At 38.4% G+C, this 16,188-nt stretch overlaps 1 long non-coding RNA gene across 1 annotated transcript; it reads left to right on the forward strand.

Moving 5' to 3' along the window:
* Positions 1–14,964: 14,964 nt before the first annotated feature.
* Positions 14,965–15,559, forward strand: LOC141909346 (uncharacterized). The gene is made up of 3 exons (XR_012619693.1): positions 14,965–14,979; positions 15,209–15,286; positions 15,402–15,559. It is a non-coding gene; the product is annotated as an uncharacterized LOC141909346 (long non-coding RNA).
* Positions 15,560–16,188: the final 629 nt, after the last annotated feature.

Genomic DNA, 16,188 nt, shown 5'->3' on the forward strand with positions numbered 1-16,188 from the left:
GGAGAGACTATTGTTCTATTATTATATTCATTTTAGAATAGGATAATATTCTTTTCTACCCTGTGACTTATAATTCTATTCTAGACAGAATTTAAGGGGCTGCGAACTAATTATACTTCTATCAGGAAATATTTTACTGAATTTAAAAGCTGTAAAAACAAATGATATTCAACCAGATGTAGTTTTCACAGTTAGGCTACGGCAATCTTCCTACTACAATGAGACTCTGATAAAGCATGGGGGAGGGGTATGTAGTGTATTTTGCCATTTTTCACAATCATATCAGTTTATGAAAGTTATTTCATCCTCCGCTGTTATTTAGAATTTTATCAGTGCTCGATCAATTTGTCAGTTTATAGCTTTTAGACTTGGTCACTAAACCTGAGCTATGAACCAAACTTTGACTCTTTGGTCACTAAACCTGAGCTATGAACCAAACTTTGACTCTTTGGTCACCAAACCTGGGCTATGAACCAAACTTTGACGCTTAGGTCACTAAACAAAGACCATGAATGAAAGATTTAACGTTTTTTAAAGTTATTTCTGTTGCCTTCATGACTCAATATTTGAGAATGGAACAAATGACGTAGTTAATGAAAGATTCATCTGTATCAGTGTTGCTGCTGCTGCAGCTGCTGCTGCTGCTGGTGCAACTAACACAACCTTTTGCTGTTTGTCTCTAAAAGATTAAACTTGATCCCAGTCGGAACTGATGAGAATTTTAGTGAGACGACAAATAAGGAAAAGCCATATGAAAAAATGTAAAGCGAATGCATGAATAAAATAAAACAGCATGAAATGCTGATATAAAGAGTGGGGTCCGAGAGCAATTCGAAGGTTTAGTGTCCTGCACGCTTAGCGAGTGGGCAGGGGTCTATTCCTACCTCGACTCAAGTGCTAAAAGTCAGAGAAAAGAGTAAAAACGAAAAATGGCAAATGAAGGAAAAATGGCTGGAGTTTGATTTGTTCCACTGGGTTTAAGTGTTAACTTGAAAAGACAATCAAACAGATTATTTATGACGTATATATTTTGCATCAGCAGTTTAAAAACATTGATTAATAACTTTTATGAATAGGATTCCATAAACTACTTGCTTATATGAAACCTCTAGTAGAGAGTATTGAAATAGTCCACAATGGTTTCATTTAGTGACGTCATGTTGAATTGGTGAAGCAACATAAATAGCATTAATTGTTTTGATCTCAGCCATCATTCTTGTCCTTGGTTTGTGTTTGCCTTTCTCACAACATTTTGTGAGTGTGAAGGTTTGGTTCGGGCTTATTCTTTGGTCGGGTGAACCCTCCATATACCTCCCCCTCCCTTACAACATTAAGTTCCTCGGGTTTGGTTTGATGTTTTGTAGATGAAACCTCTACAACTCAAACTCGCATCATTTGATGAAATGAAATCTGTTTACAGACGACTGCTGCAACTTGTCGTGAAACTGAGATATATTGTGAATACTTATTAGAGGGAGTAGAAATAAAAGGAATAATTTGATGAAATTGATAAAGAAATCATCTGTAAAAATGAAGCCATGTGATTTTCAAGACCAACCCAGGCATATGATCATTTGAGTTCATCTGAATGCCTCCAAAATGTGTAGAGACAGTATCTGTGAGTCCCATCAATGATGCAATTGATTAAGGATTTTGATTTATAAATGAAATTGATATGATCGTGAAAAATGGCAAATCGTTTTGTAGTTATTGTACAGATGAGTGGTGTGTGAAGAGGAGACAAGAGAGTTGAGGAGGCATGATGGGAGGGCATTGAGGGAGGGCTAGGTGGGAGGGCATTGAGGGAGGGCTAGGTGGGAGGGCATTGAGGGAGGGCATTGAGGGTGGGCTAGGTGGGAGGGCATTGAGGGAGGGCATTGAGGGAGGGCCAGGCGGGAGGGCATTGAGGGAGGGAGGAAGGGAGGGAGGGAAGGGGTATCGGACGGTGGGAGGGAAGGGGTCCGGGAGGGTGGGAGGGAAGGGGTCGGGGAGGGAAGGGGTTTGGGAGGGAAGGGGTTTGGGAGGGCGGGAGGGAAGGGGTCTGGGAGGGTGGGAGGGTTGGGTCGGGAGGTTAGATGAGTTAAAATGTTCTGATGTTTTAGTTAGACGGTTGAGAATCTAATGAAGATTAAAGAACATTAAATCACTGTTCAATCACAGGATGAAGTAATGCAGTGATCTGTACTCTGTATCTGTACACAATGTTACATGTATCTGTAACTGTACAATCAGTATGAAATTGATTGATTGATCTGATTGATTGATAATTTGAGATGTTACATTCTGCTCTATTGTCACTGATTATTGTTTCTTTTTCTTTTCAGAATGAAATGAATGCAATAGAATTTACTATTTAAACAGGCTCATTTAAAGGTAAGTACAAAACTGTTAATGAATTTCTCCACAGAATTCTTCACAGTCTCTGTTGATATTTTGAATTATTTTTGAACTAAAAATTACAGTTTTACTCTCAGTTACAGGATGAGATACACACCGCAGCAGCAGCAACAACAGCAGCACTGGCAGTACCTGCAGTACCAGCACTATGCAGCAACAGCAGCTGCAACAGCAGCACTGGCAGTACCCGCAGTACCAGCACCATGCAGCAACAGCGCCACCAGCAGCTGCAACAGCAGCACTGGCAGTACCCGCAGTACCAGCACCATGCAGCAACAGCGCCACCAGTAGCTGCAACAGCAGCACTGGCAGTACCCGCAGTACCAGCACCATGCAGCAACAGCGCCACCACCAGCTGCAACAGCAGCACTGGCAGTACCTGCAGTACCAGCACCATGCAGCAACAGCGCCACCAGCAGCTGCAACAGCAGCAGTAGCAGGTAAAACCTGTTTGGAAATTCATTATTTTTAGAGAACTGTTCTATATAAATTATTCTGTTATCTGTTTATGTTTCCAGCATTCAACCACTCAAAGATCACGGCTTTGTTTGATTTGGTGTGAAACTGCTCTTATTTCATAACAACTTAACTGACAATTTCTAAAATTAGTATTTAGGAGCTGAAATAACTGGAACCCTTGACAGAATCTGTGAACAGTAAACATTGGGAATTCACCTCACATTTGTTAAAGATGGACATCGCTTTAGATCCTCAAAACCAATACAGTACCGGTAAATATCTCTACAGATTCTAGTCTCTGTTTGACTGTACATTTATAAACTCATTTCCTGATTAGAAGCTACATTAATCAGTGAAGGCGAATTTTCAATCACTTCTATTCTGGTCAAAGTTCGAATCATCAAAATTATACAACTGTTGTATTCTAGGGTCTAAAATAAAGCTGAACTTCCAGTTAACGTTGCGCTCTACAAATCAAACAAGTCAGAAGCGGTTAGTTTTATATCGATTTATTGCAGTAATTTGTGGTGATCTTCAAATCAAGTCCAGAAAATGATGTTTTGATCGGTCAATGTTGGCAGGTATCAACGTTTTACTAGAGGACGCAGTCTAAAGCTACCATCAAACCTCTCAGAAATCTGCATATACTCGACACATTGTGATAAACTACTCATTAACCCGGTAGGTTTTCTGTCAATTGAACACAAACAAGTTGCAGTTTCTATCTATTTCATTAACCATTTTCTGGCATAATTTTCTCTTTCCAGAATGCAATACGCCCAACACTTTTTGGAACTGGAGAAATTAAAAATATTCACCTTCAAAGAGTAAAGAAGCTCTAGTTGCTGAAGCTGCTGCTATCGTTTTAAGAATTTATTTTCTCAGAAAATCATCAGTTCTCTTAACTTCATGACATTATTACTGTTGGAAGTGAAATCCTGCTAGATGGCACTGAACTAATCTGATATGAGTTTAGAAATGGTGAGTATTTCATCACTCCACTGTGCTCTAATTTCATAATATTCTAACATAATTATTCTGTACAGAATTTTTATGTGTGATTCTCAGGAAAGCAGTGCGGCGGCTGCTACTGCTGCTGCTGCTTAATTCTGCTCAACACAAGTTTGAAAATGATTGATTTTCTAATAGAATTTAGCCCCAATTTCAGACTGCTATAAATACATTACTTAGTATTTTCATAGTATAATGATTTTTTGCAGCATGGAATTTGTCCAATAGAACAGTTTGAAAAGTGATCAAAGATTGAATAATGGTGTTGAAGTATCTAGAATTATAAGGTAATTATAAATTCTAGTTACCGAAATATGTCATGAAAACAATTCCCACTTGACTGTTAATTCTATCGAACATTTTCTATGTAATATTCTCTGACGCAGGTTTTCTCTATTCTAGGACGAAGTGGGGATCGGGACCAATTTGACATATCTACCAAATGAATATTGTTTATCTGTGCCGACCGGCACGGGCAGCCTACTGTTGTTCTGTTAATGCTGGTTTGATGGACTGTGTATCACATATCCATAAAAACAATAGAGTCATCCCCTGATTCGTCTCTCAAAGCTGTGGTGTCATTTTTGCTAATAGAATAATAGCCTGACTCGGGCATAGAATATATAATTTAAACCCTGCTATATGCAAATTTAAGGCAAAATTCATTTATCAAGAATCAGAATCAAAATAATAAAAGTATAATGAAGAAATAACTAGAACAACCTATACGCACAAAATAACAAAACCTCTCAACCTTAAGACTGAACACTCGCTTTACTTTCCTAATTAACTTGTTTTTCCCTGTTTTAGTTATTCTTCAGACTTGATGATGGTCTCTACAGAGACTCCAAAATGTTGTGTCTTTTACTTCTATTAAGTTTCTATATAGTGGGTTTTAAAGTTTTAGTGAAAATTGAAATTGAAGATTAAATGTAGCTGTAAAGCAGCGATAACTGGTTGCATTAGTTTGTAATTGTTTGTACCCCACGACCCAGTTTTATTGGTCTGGTTTTGTAAAAAAATTGTATGATACACATATTGTATAATGATGTAATATGGACATGTTTTGACAAGTCACTCAATCAATGAAACCATAAAGTTGAAATATCGACAGGTTTTCTTTATTATGTGACTATAATATTTCGTGTGAACTGTTGTTCTGTTTTATTTGAAATAAAGATGAATTTTCTGTGTTGTTTTAGTTGTGATTACAGACGTCAGCAGTTTCACACACTCAGTGCGTCACACGTAAATCCCACGGGTTCAGTTTCATAGAAATAATTTACTCATAAAACTACTCAATTCGACTTTACCGCCTCAATGAATGAATATTTTTGAAGAAACTGAGCCTAGGGTATATATAGAGTTTCACAAACCAATTGCGTTCAAACGTTTTATTTTGAACGAAAAAGTAAATCCAAGTTGATATTGATTGATACTTTCTCTGTGAAACTGGACACTCGCTATTCAGTGTGCGAAACTGCAGCATCTAAATCTGATTGAAACCCGCATCATAAACCAAATCCTACCGAGTGTACGGTTTCACATATACGGATTAATTATCAAAGATCAACAAAAAAGATCTTTTTGTGAGATTTGATCCAGATTAAGTTTCTTCACAAATTCAGTTAAAAAATGCATCGTTTTTTGTGGAACTGCGACCCCTGGTGTCCACTCAAGGAATTCATTTTTTCTTTCTTACCCTGGTATTCGAGGGTTACAATTCGATGGTCCAACTACTATTCTTAAAAGGGCAGGGTCCAGTTCCACAGTTGAGTTAAGATTTAACTCTGGGCCCAGTTTCACAAAAAGGATTAAGGCCTAAATCAATTTAAGATAAACTGAATTAATGAAGAAATTAAATCGATTTAAGAGTTAAACCTTTTTGTGAAACTGGGCCCTGGGGTAACTCATTGAAAATGAATTAACTTTAACTCAGAGTTAACTCACAACTGTGGAACTGGGTCCTGGTGTGTCACATGACAATGAGGAATAAATATAGATAATTGTTGCTGTAAGTCGTGTGTGCGTTATTTAATCATTTTTCGTGGCGGGGTCGAACCCAGGACACCTGTACATCCTCTATTCAGTATCAAGACCACTCTGAACCAGTATCAGTAATTACTGGTTCGAACCCGGGATGCCCCTGTACATCCTCCATTCAACATCAGGACCAATCAGAATCAGTAATTACTTTTGTTAAGATATCAACATTTCACCGTACGGTGCTGCCTCTATGCTCATCGGTAGCGGGATTTTCATACACTAACGTTAGTCAACTCTGGCAAGCAAGGGTTACGGAGTATAGCTGGACAGCACGACGATTGCCAGAGTTGACTTCGGTTAGTGTATGGAAATCCCGCTAACGATGAGCATAGCGGCAGCACCGTACGGTCGGGACACCCCTGTACATCCTCCATTCAGCATCAGGACAACTTGGACCACTACTCAGTTCGAACCCGGGACACCCCTGTACATCATCTAATCAGCATCAGGACCACTCTGAATCAGTATCAGTAATTACTGGTTCTCGAACCCGGGACACAACCCTGTACATCCTCCATTCAGCATCAGGACAACTTGGACCACTACTCAGTTCGAACCCGGGACACCCCTGTACAAAGACCACTCTGAACCAGTATCAGTAATTACTTGGTTCGAACGCGGGACACCCCGTACCCATTATGACGCGATTAGACACGTGTTCGATGGTCGTCCTCATTCAGAAGATGAATTTAATTGTGAAACATGGTCATATCCAGGAATGTTTAAACCCGGCGATCAATGTCTCGACTAAAACCGTGTCTATATCGATATTTGTACTCGATATATGTCGATATGTATACTCGATATATATACTATCGATATTTTTATAATCGTCGTATTAGGTGCCTACGGATTCATCTTCTTTACGATAACCTACAACGATACGATTTCAAACTGTGTTCTACCCGTACTCGAAGTAGGCCTAACTACCAATTTCACGTTGTTTGGAGCCATTTTAGGACAGTGTAACTTCAACCTAGAGCGATTTCACCCACCCCGAGTGCTAATTGATAAAAGTTCCTGTGTATCAAGTTTAATCGTAATCGGTCCATTGGGTCAAGAGATATAGACATTTATCCAAAGCGACACCTATGGAAAAGAGTGGAAATTGTTGCATACCAACCTTAAAATAGATATTGTGGTTTTTATATATATTGAATAATGTCACCAACTCTTTTATTCATTTAGAAATAAACTACTGTATTGAGCGAAGTATCTTTTAAATAAAGTGGCCTCCACTAGATAAAGCAAATATATGTGTTCAAAATATATAAGTTAGTATAGAATCTATTGACCAAAAAACAACCCGAGTCAAACAGATGATCATCGTACTACAAATACCTCGCTGGGCCAAAAATTAGCCCCAACCTGAGGCACTAACCCTAACCCTAGATCGACCGTAACCCTAACCCTAGCAGGACTCGAACCTGCGACCTCCAGCATGCCGGCCGAACACGCTAACCACTAGACCGCCGAGTTCTGGTAATTGAGCTGGTTTGTGAATATGTGTGGTCAGTGTGGTACAAGGCCAACACTAGGGTTACTGCGTTTATTAAACAGGCCAACACTAAGGTTTCTACGTTTATTAAACAGGCCAACACTAGGGTTTCTGCGTTTATTAAACAGGCCAACACTCGTCAGTGTTTGTTTCTTGGTAATTTTTGTGCCCTGGGGCCAGTTCGATGGGCGAAGACTGATTCTATTGGCTAATACAGTCAAACTAAATCGTTTAATCCACATCGACCGAATTTTAGTCTAATCCGGATAATACTTACAGTCAATTTAATCATTAATATACACGAAAATGACTTTTAATCCGGATTTGCCGTAAAACGGATGAATTTTGTTGGTCCCAATGATCGGAATTAGGGAGATTCTATCATACCATTAATTTACTCTCCTTATATAAAGCTCTAATGTTGGTACAGTTATTAATTTCTAACAAACTAGTGTTGAGTGATGAATGAAATTTGACTTAAGAAAAATCTGTATTCCTCACATGCCGCAGTAAAATAGCAAGACTGCATCAAATTACAACCGTTCAGTGCTGCCCCAGTGAATAACGATAGCGGAATTTCTGTGAACTAAAGTAGTAATTACGGAAACCTCGAAACGAATGATTAGATTGGTAAAGAGCGTGGTTTTCATTAGAATAAATTCTTTGAATATTGCGTAGAATATAAAACCTAATCTAATCGAAAAGATGCCGAGACCAGTAATAGACTGGTTGCCATTTCTACCTGCGAATACAGGTGGCGGTGACCAGTCTACCGGCGGGAATCCCAATCTGAGGTACACTATGACGCAATATCAAAATGGCGTGCTTTACCATACCACGAAATTAAGCAAAAACCTCACCTAATACAAACATTGCCACCCTCCTTCCCGACCCCTGAAATCAGTATTTCAATATTTGGTAAGTGTTTGTAACATTGGTTTAAATGGCGAAAAATATTCCATCTCAGATATTGCGGGAAATCATATTATTTCAGTCACATCCTACAAACACAGTGCACATTGACATATGCCATGGTCATGGTGGCGCTCAGTCAAGCATAACGTCATTCCATCCTGATATATCTAGACCACGATGGGCTTCACCTCGCTGTTTTGTGATGAATTTGTTCTAAAATGATTATATCGACTGATTACATCAAACAGTGAAAACAGTGTAAGTTTATTTCATATGTCGCTTAACCTATAGGCCTATTAATCGCAGTCAAACATGTGGGACACCAACATACTCCCATGGGAGGGATTTGAACCTGATGACATCGCTTGCTACACTCAGCCACGGTACGAAACCCTGCCACACTAGACCGGGTGCGCAGGTACATGCGCAGCTTTACCGCGCGAAATCTTGCGGCACCAAACAGATTGCTCGTTAATCGCTGAGGTAAATTTCACGGAAGAACTATAAATGGGAAAACCAGGGCTCAAATAAAACTGAATTTCTGATTGGCTATTAATGACATCATCTAAGCTGCGCGTGTAGCTGGTGCGCACTCGGTCTAGTGTGGCAGGGTTTCGTACCGTGACAATCTGGATGCCATCAGGTTCGAGTCCCTGCCGCAGGAGGATTGATGCCTCTACTTGCCTCCATTCGTCTGTGATATTGATGATGATGATCATCATAGGTTTCAGAAACAGATAATATTTAAACTGTTCGTTTTTTCATTACTTTCTTGTTTATATTTCATGTTGAACTCTGGATGCAAAACCTAAACTGTGGATAGAAAAACCCCGTGAATAAACGAACTGCAGATTGGAGCGAACAATCTAATTTGTAAGTTTGAATTTTAGATTTGATATTTCTGCAGTTATTTCTAAGGAAAGAAAACAATCTTAGATTTGTCTATTATAGGTATCACTTCAACATGTTCAACGGGAATTTTGATTCAGCACAGGAAAACAAGAATCACTCTTAGATTCAGCACAGGACAACAAGGAATCAGTGTTTCACAATCAGACTTTTTTGGTTTTGCGCCGGACATCGGGAATCATTCTTGGATTCAGCACAGGACAACAAGGAATCAGTGTTTTACTACCAGACTTTTTTTTTATTTAGCACAGAACATCGGGAATCACTCTTGGATTCAGCATGACATCAGGAATCACTATAGCCTATGTGGAAATTCAAGATAAGTAACATTAATCTTTATTTATCGGGTGTTGAATTGATTTTAAGGGACCAATTATATATTGTTTGTTATAAACCATGTTTTGAAATGAAATCTCAGAAACCTGTTGCATTTATTCAATCATTTCAAATTTCTTTTGGTGAATATTTGGCTATAATCAGTTCATGGTTGGGATTGTTATTTCTGTAAGCGGGTTTACAGGTTTTCTAAATTGTGATCAACTCAAATGTTATTTCTAATCAATATGAAACTGGTTCCTGATGTCAATAATACAACTGTTATCAATCATGTTCCTTCGTAATAATCAGATCATGTGTATCTTGAGAGTTAGAATTTCTATAGATTAAACTGCTGTACTTATTTCATACTGATTGTACAGTTACAGATACATGTAACATTGTGTACAGATACAGAGTACAGATCACTGCATTACTTCATCCTGTGATTGAACAGTGATTTAATGTTCTCTCATCTTCATAAGATTCCCATCCGTCTAACTAAAACATCAGAACATTTCAACTCATCTAACCACGGGGTTTGGGGAGGGTGGGTAGGGTTGGGGGAGGGACGGTGGGAGGGAAGGGGTCTGGGAGGAAGGGTGGGAGGGATGGGGTGAGGGAGGGCGGGAGGGAAGGGGTCCGGGAGAGATGGGGTCCCGGAGGGTGGGAGGGATGTAGGGGTGGTGGTAGGACTTGGGAGGGTGGGAGGGATGTTGGGGTGGTGGTAGGACTTTGGAGGGAGGGATATAGGGTGGGGGTTTAGGTACAGGTACAGGTGGTTTAGTCGTAGTTTTAGTCTTGAAGTTCAGGATATTTCAGAAAATGTGTCCCATCTTTTTATTATTCTAAGAAATGATTAATCATTATGAAACACGTGACTGCAACATGTCATGTTACAGTTGTTATGCATGACAAGCTGTATAAGCATCGGCCAATTGGACTCGTTCTATTTTACTGGTTGTTATTTCTATGAGACCCGGGTTTGATCCCCGGTGAGTGCGCACGTTATTTCACCGTCACTTCTCTCAATCGTTATGAGATAATTGCCCCAGATTTTTGAATTGGGACGTTTCAATTTTGAGGGCCATTATTTAATGTTGTCAGGAATGAGAGATATTTTTTGAATGATCACAAACTGCTCCTTGGCTCCAATCAAAACACGGTTTCATTAATAATTGAATGAAACAACAATCATACGTAATAATTACTGTTGATATCTGGCGGTTTACTGATACATTTCCAGCTGAAAGATGTATTTTCTTCTGTGCTATTTTAGAAACGGCTGTAAATACTTAGAACTGTATAGGACGACTTAGAAAATTGTTGACGAGAGTCGAGATGCAGTTCACATTCATCGCTGCTTCCTCTTTTTTCTGCAGATTCTTAGACAGAGACCTACTCTTCATTTTTGGAAGAAGAGTATAGAACTCATTAGAATAAGTGATATGTTTTGTAATCACTTTTATTGACACACTTCTTCATTTGCCTTCATGGCACAGTATATCACTATTCATAGATATCCTTAATACCCCGGTAATTAGTTATCCTTTTCAAAAAGATGGGACACATTTTCTGAAATAAACTGTACAATTTTTAGGTGGGACAAAGATTGACACGGAGAGACTATTGTTCTATTATTATATTCATTTTAGAATAGGATAATATTCTATTTCTACCCTGTGACTTATAATTCTATTCTAGACAGAATTTAAGGGGCTGCGAACTAATTATACTTATATCAGGAAATATTTTACTGAATTTAAAAGCTGTAAAAACAAATGATATTCAACCAGATGTAGTTGTAGTTTTTACAGTTAGGCTACGACAATCTTCCTACTACAATGAGACTCTGATAAAGCGGGGGGGAGGGGTATGTAGTGTATTTTGCCATTTTTCACAATCATATCAGTTTATGAAAGTTATTTCATCCTCCGCTGTTATTTAGAATTTTATCAGTGCTCGATCAATTTGTCAGTTTATAGCTTTTAGACTTGGTCACTAAACCTGAGCTATGAACCAAACTTTGACTCTTTGGTCACTAAACCTGAGCCATGAACCAAACTTTGACTCTTTGGTCACTAAACAAAGACCATGAATGAAAGATTTAACGTTTTTTAAAGTTATTTCTGTTGCCTTCATGACTCAATATTTGAGAATGGAACAAATGACGTAGTTAATGAAAGATTCATCTGTATCAGTGTTGCTGCTGGTGCTGCTGCAGCTGCTGCTGCTGCTGCTGGTGCAACTAACACAACCTTTTGCTGTTTGTCTCTAAAAGATTAAACTTGATCCCAGTCGGAACGGATGAGAATTATAGTGAGACGACAAATAAGGAAAAGCCATATGAAAAAATGTAAAGCGAATGCGTGAATAAAATAAAACAGCATGAAATGCTGATATAAAGAGTGGGGTCCGAGAGCAATTCGAAGGTTTAGTGTCCTGCACGCTTAGCGAGCGGGCAGGGGTCTATTCCTACCTCGACTCAAGTGCTAAAAGTCAGAGAAAAGAGTAAAAACGAAAAATGGCAAATGAAGGAAAAATGGCTGGAGTTTGATTTGTTCCACTGGGTTTAAGTGTTAACTTGAAAAGACAATCAAACAGATTATTTATGACGTATATATTTTGCATCAGCAGTTTAAAAACATTGATTAATAACTTTTATGAATAGGATTCCATAAACTACTTGCTTATATGAAACCTCTAGTAGAGAGTATTGAAATAGTCCACAATGGTTTCATTTAGTGACGTCATGTTAAATTGGTGAAGCAACATCAATAGCATTAATTGTTTTGATCTCAGCCATCATTCTTGTCCTTGGTTTGTGTTTGCCTTTCTCACAACATTTTGTGAGTGTGAAGGTTTGGTTCGGGCTTATTCTTTGGTCGGGTGAACCCTCCATATACCTCCCCCTCCCTTACAACATTAAGTTCCTCGGGTTTGGTTTGATGTTTTGTAGATGAAACCTCTACAACTCAAACTCGCATCATTTGATGAAATGAAATCTGTTTACAGACGACTGCTGCAACTTGTCGTGAAACTGAGATATATTGTGAATACTTATTAGAGGGAGTAGAAATAAAAGGAATAATTTGATGAAATTGATAAAGAAATCATCTGTAAAAATGAAGCCATGTGATTTTCAAGACCAACCCAGGCATATGATCATTTGAAGTTATCTGAATGCCTGAAAAATGTGTAGAGACAGTATCTGTGAGTCCCATCAATGATGCAATTGATTAAGGATTTTGATTTATAAATGAAATTGATATGATCGTGAAAAATGGCAAATCGTTTTGTAGTTATTGTACAGATGAGTGGTGTGTGAAGAGGAGACAAGAGAGTTGAGGAGGCATGATGGGAGGGCATTGAGGGAGGGCTAGGTGGGAGAGCATTGAGGGTGGGCCAGGTGGGAGGGCATTGAGGGTGGGCCAGGTGGGAGGGCATTAAGGGAGGGCATTGAGGGTGGGCCAGTGGGAGGGCATTGAGGGAGGGCCAGGTGGGAGGGCATTGAGGGAGGGAGGGAGGGAAGGGGTCGGGGAGGGCGGGAGGGAAGGGGTTTGGGAGGGCGGGAGGGAAGGGGTCCGGGAGGGTGGGAGGGATGGGGTGGAGGAGGGAAGGGGTGTGGGAGAGTGGGAGGGATGGGGTCTGGGAGGGTCGGGTCGGGAGGTTAGATGAGTTAAAATGTTCTGATATTTTAGTTAGACGGATGGGAATCTAATGAAGATGAAAGAACATTAAATCACTGTTCAATCACAGGATGAAGTAATGCAGTGATCTGTACTCTGTATCTGTACACAATGTTACATGTATCTGTAACTGTACAATCAGTATGAAATAAGTACAGCAGTTTAATCTACAGAAATCCTGTACTGTTTCTGTCTGATTGATTGATAATTTGAGATGTTACATTCTGCTCTATTGTCACTGATTATTGCTTCTTTTTCTTTTCAGAATGAAATGAATGCAATAGAATTTACTATTTAAACAGGCTCATTTAAAGGTAAGTACAAAACTGTTAATGAATTTCTCCACAGAATTCTTAAACAGTCTCTGTTGATATTTTGAATTATTTTTGAACTAAAAATTACAGTTTTACTCTCAGTTACAGGATGAGATACACACCGCAGCAGCAGCAACAACAGCAGCACTGGCAGTACCTGCAGTACCAGCACTATGCAGCGACAGCGCCACCACCAGCTGCAACAGCAGCAGTAGCAGGTAAAACCTGTTTGGAAATTCATTATTTTTAGAGAACTGTTCTATATAAATTATTCTATCTGTTTATGTTTCCAGCATTCAATCACTCAAAGATCACGGCTTAGTTTGATTTGGTGTGAAACTGCTCTTATTTCATAACAACTTAACAGACAATTTCTAAAATTTATATTTAGGAGCTGAAATAACTGGAACCCTTGATAGAATCTGTGAACAGTAAACATTGGAAATTCATTATTTTTAGAGAACTGTTCTATATAAATTATTCTATCTGTTTATGTTTCCAGCATTCAATCACTCAAAGATCACGGCTTAGTTTGATTTGGTGTGAAACTGCTCTTATTTCATAACAACTTAACAGACAATTTCTAAAATTTATATTTAGGAGCTGAAATAACTGGAACCCTTGATAGAATCTGTGAACAGTAAACATTGGGAATTCACTTCACATTTGTTTAAGATGGACATCGCTTTAGATCCTCAAAACCAATAGAGTACCGGTAAATATCTCTACAGATTCTAGTCTCTGTTTGACTGTACATTTATAAACTCATTTCCTGATTAGAAGCTACATTAATCAGTGAAGGCGAATTTTCAATCACTTCTATTCTGGTCAAAGTTCGAATCATCAAAATTATACAACTGTTGTATTCTAGGGTCTAAAATAAAGCTGAACTTGCAGTAAACATTGCGCTCCACAAATCAAACAAGTCAGAAGCGGTGAGTTTTATATCGATTTATTGCAGTAATTTGTGGTGATCTTCAAATCAAGTCCAGAAAATGATGTTTTGATCGGTCAATGTTGGCAGGTATCAACGTTTTACTAGAGGACGCAGTCTAAAGCTACCATCAAACCTCTCAGAAATCTGCATATACTCGACACATTGTGATAAACTACTCATTAACCCGGTAGGTTTTCTGTCAATTGAACACAAACAAGTTGCAGTTTCTATCTATTTCATTAACCATTTTCTGGCATAATTTTCTCTTTCCAGAATGCAATACGCCCAACACAAATTGGAACTGGAGAAAATAAAAATATTCACCTTCAAAGAGTAAAGAAGCTCTAGTTGCTGAAGCTGCTGCTATCGTTTTTTAAGAATTTATTTTCTCAGAAAATCATCAGTTCTCTTAACTTCATGACATTATTACTGTTGGAGGTGAAATCCTGCTAGATGGCACTGAACTAATCTGATATGAGTTTAGAAATGGTGAGTCTTTCATCACTCCACTGTGCTCTAATTTCATTATATTCTAACATTTAATTATTCTGTACAGAATTTTTATGTGTGATTCTCAGGAAAGCAGTGCGGCTGCTGCTGCTGCCGCTGCCGCTGCCGCCGCCGCCGCCGCCGCCGCCGCTGCTGCTGCTTAATTCTGCTCAACACAAGTTTGAAAATACATTACTTAGTATTTTCATAGTATAATGATTTTTTGCAGCATGAAATTTGTCCAATAGAACAGTTTGAAAAGTGATCAAAGATTGAATAATGGTGTTGAATTATCTAGTATTAAAAGGTAATTATAGATTCTAGTTACCGAATTATGTCATGAAGACAATTCCCACTTGACTGTTAATTCAATCGAACATTTTCTATGTAATATTTGCTGACGCAAGTTTTCTCTATTCTAGGACGAAGTGGGCATCGGGACTAATTTGCCATTTGACAGGGACAGCGACCAACCATCTACCTGGAGCCAAATGAATATTGTTTATCTGTGCCGACCGGCACGGGCAGCCTACTGTTGTTCTGTTTATGATGGTTTGATAGACTGTGTATCACATATCCCTAAAAACAATAGAGTCATCCCCTGACCCCCTGATCCCCTGATCTCTCAAAGCTGTGGTGTCATTTTTGCTAATAGAATAATAGCCTGACACGGGCATAGAATATATAATTTAAACTTTATCAAAAATCAGAATCAAAATAATAAAAGTATAATGAAGAAATAACTAGAACAACCTATACGCACAAAATAACAAAACCTCGACCTTAGCACTGAACACTCGCTTTACTTTCCTAATTAACTTGTTTTTCCCTGTTTTAGTTATTCTTCAGACTTGATGATGGTCTCTACAAAGACTCCAAAATGTTGTGTCTTTTACTTCTATTAAGTTTCTATATAGTGGGTTTTAAAGTTTTAGTGAAAATTGAAATTGAAGATTAAATGTAGCTGTAAAGCAGCGATAACTGGTTGCATTAGTTTGTAATTGTTTGTACCCCACGACCCAGTTTTATTGGTCTGGTTTTGTAAAAAAATTGTATGATACACATATTGTATAATGATGTAATATGGACATGTTTTAAGTCACTCAATCAATGAAACCATAAAGTTGAAATATCGACAGGTTTTCTTTATTATGTGACTATAATATTTCGTGTGAACTGTTGTTCTGTTTTATTTGAAATAAAGATGAA

The sequence above is a fragment of the Tubulanus polymorphus genome, chromosome 7, assembly GCF_964204645.1.
Source record: "Tubulanus polymorphus chromosome 7, tnTubPoly1.2, whole genome shotgun sequence".
NCBI lineage: Eukaryota > Metazoa > Nemertea > Palaeonemertea > Tubulaniformes > Tubulanidae > Tubulanus > Tubulanus polymorphus.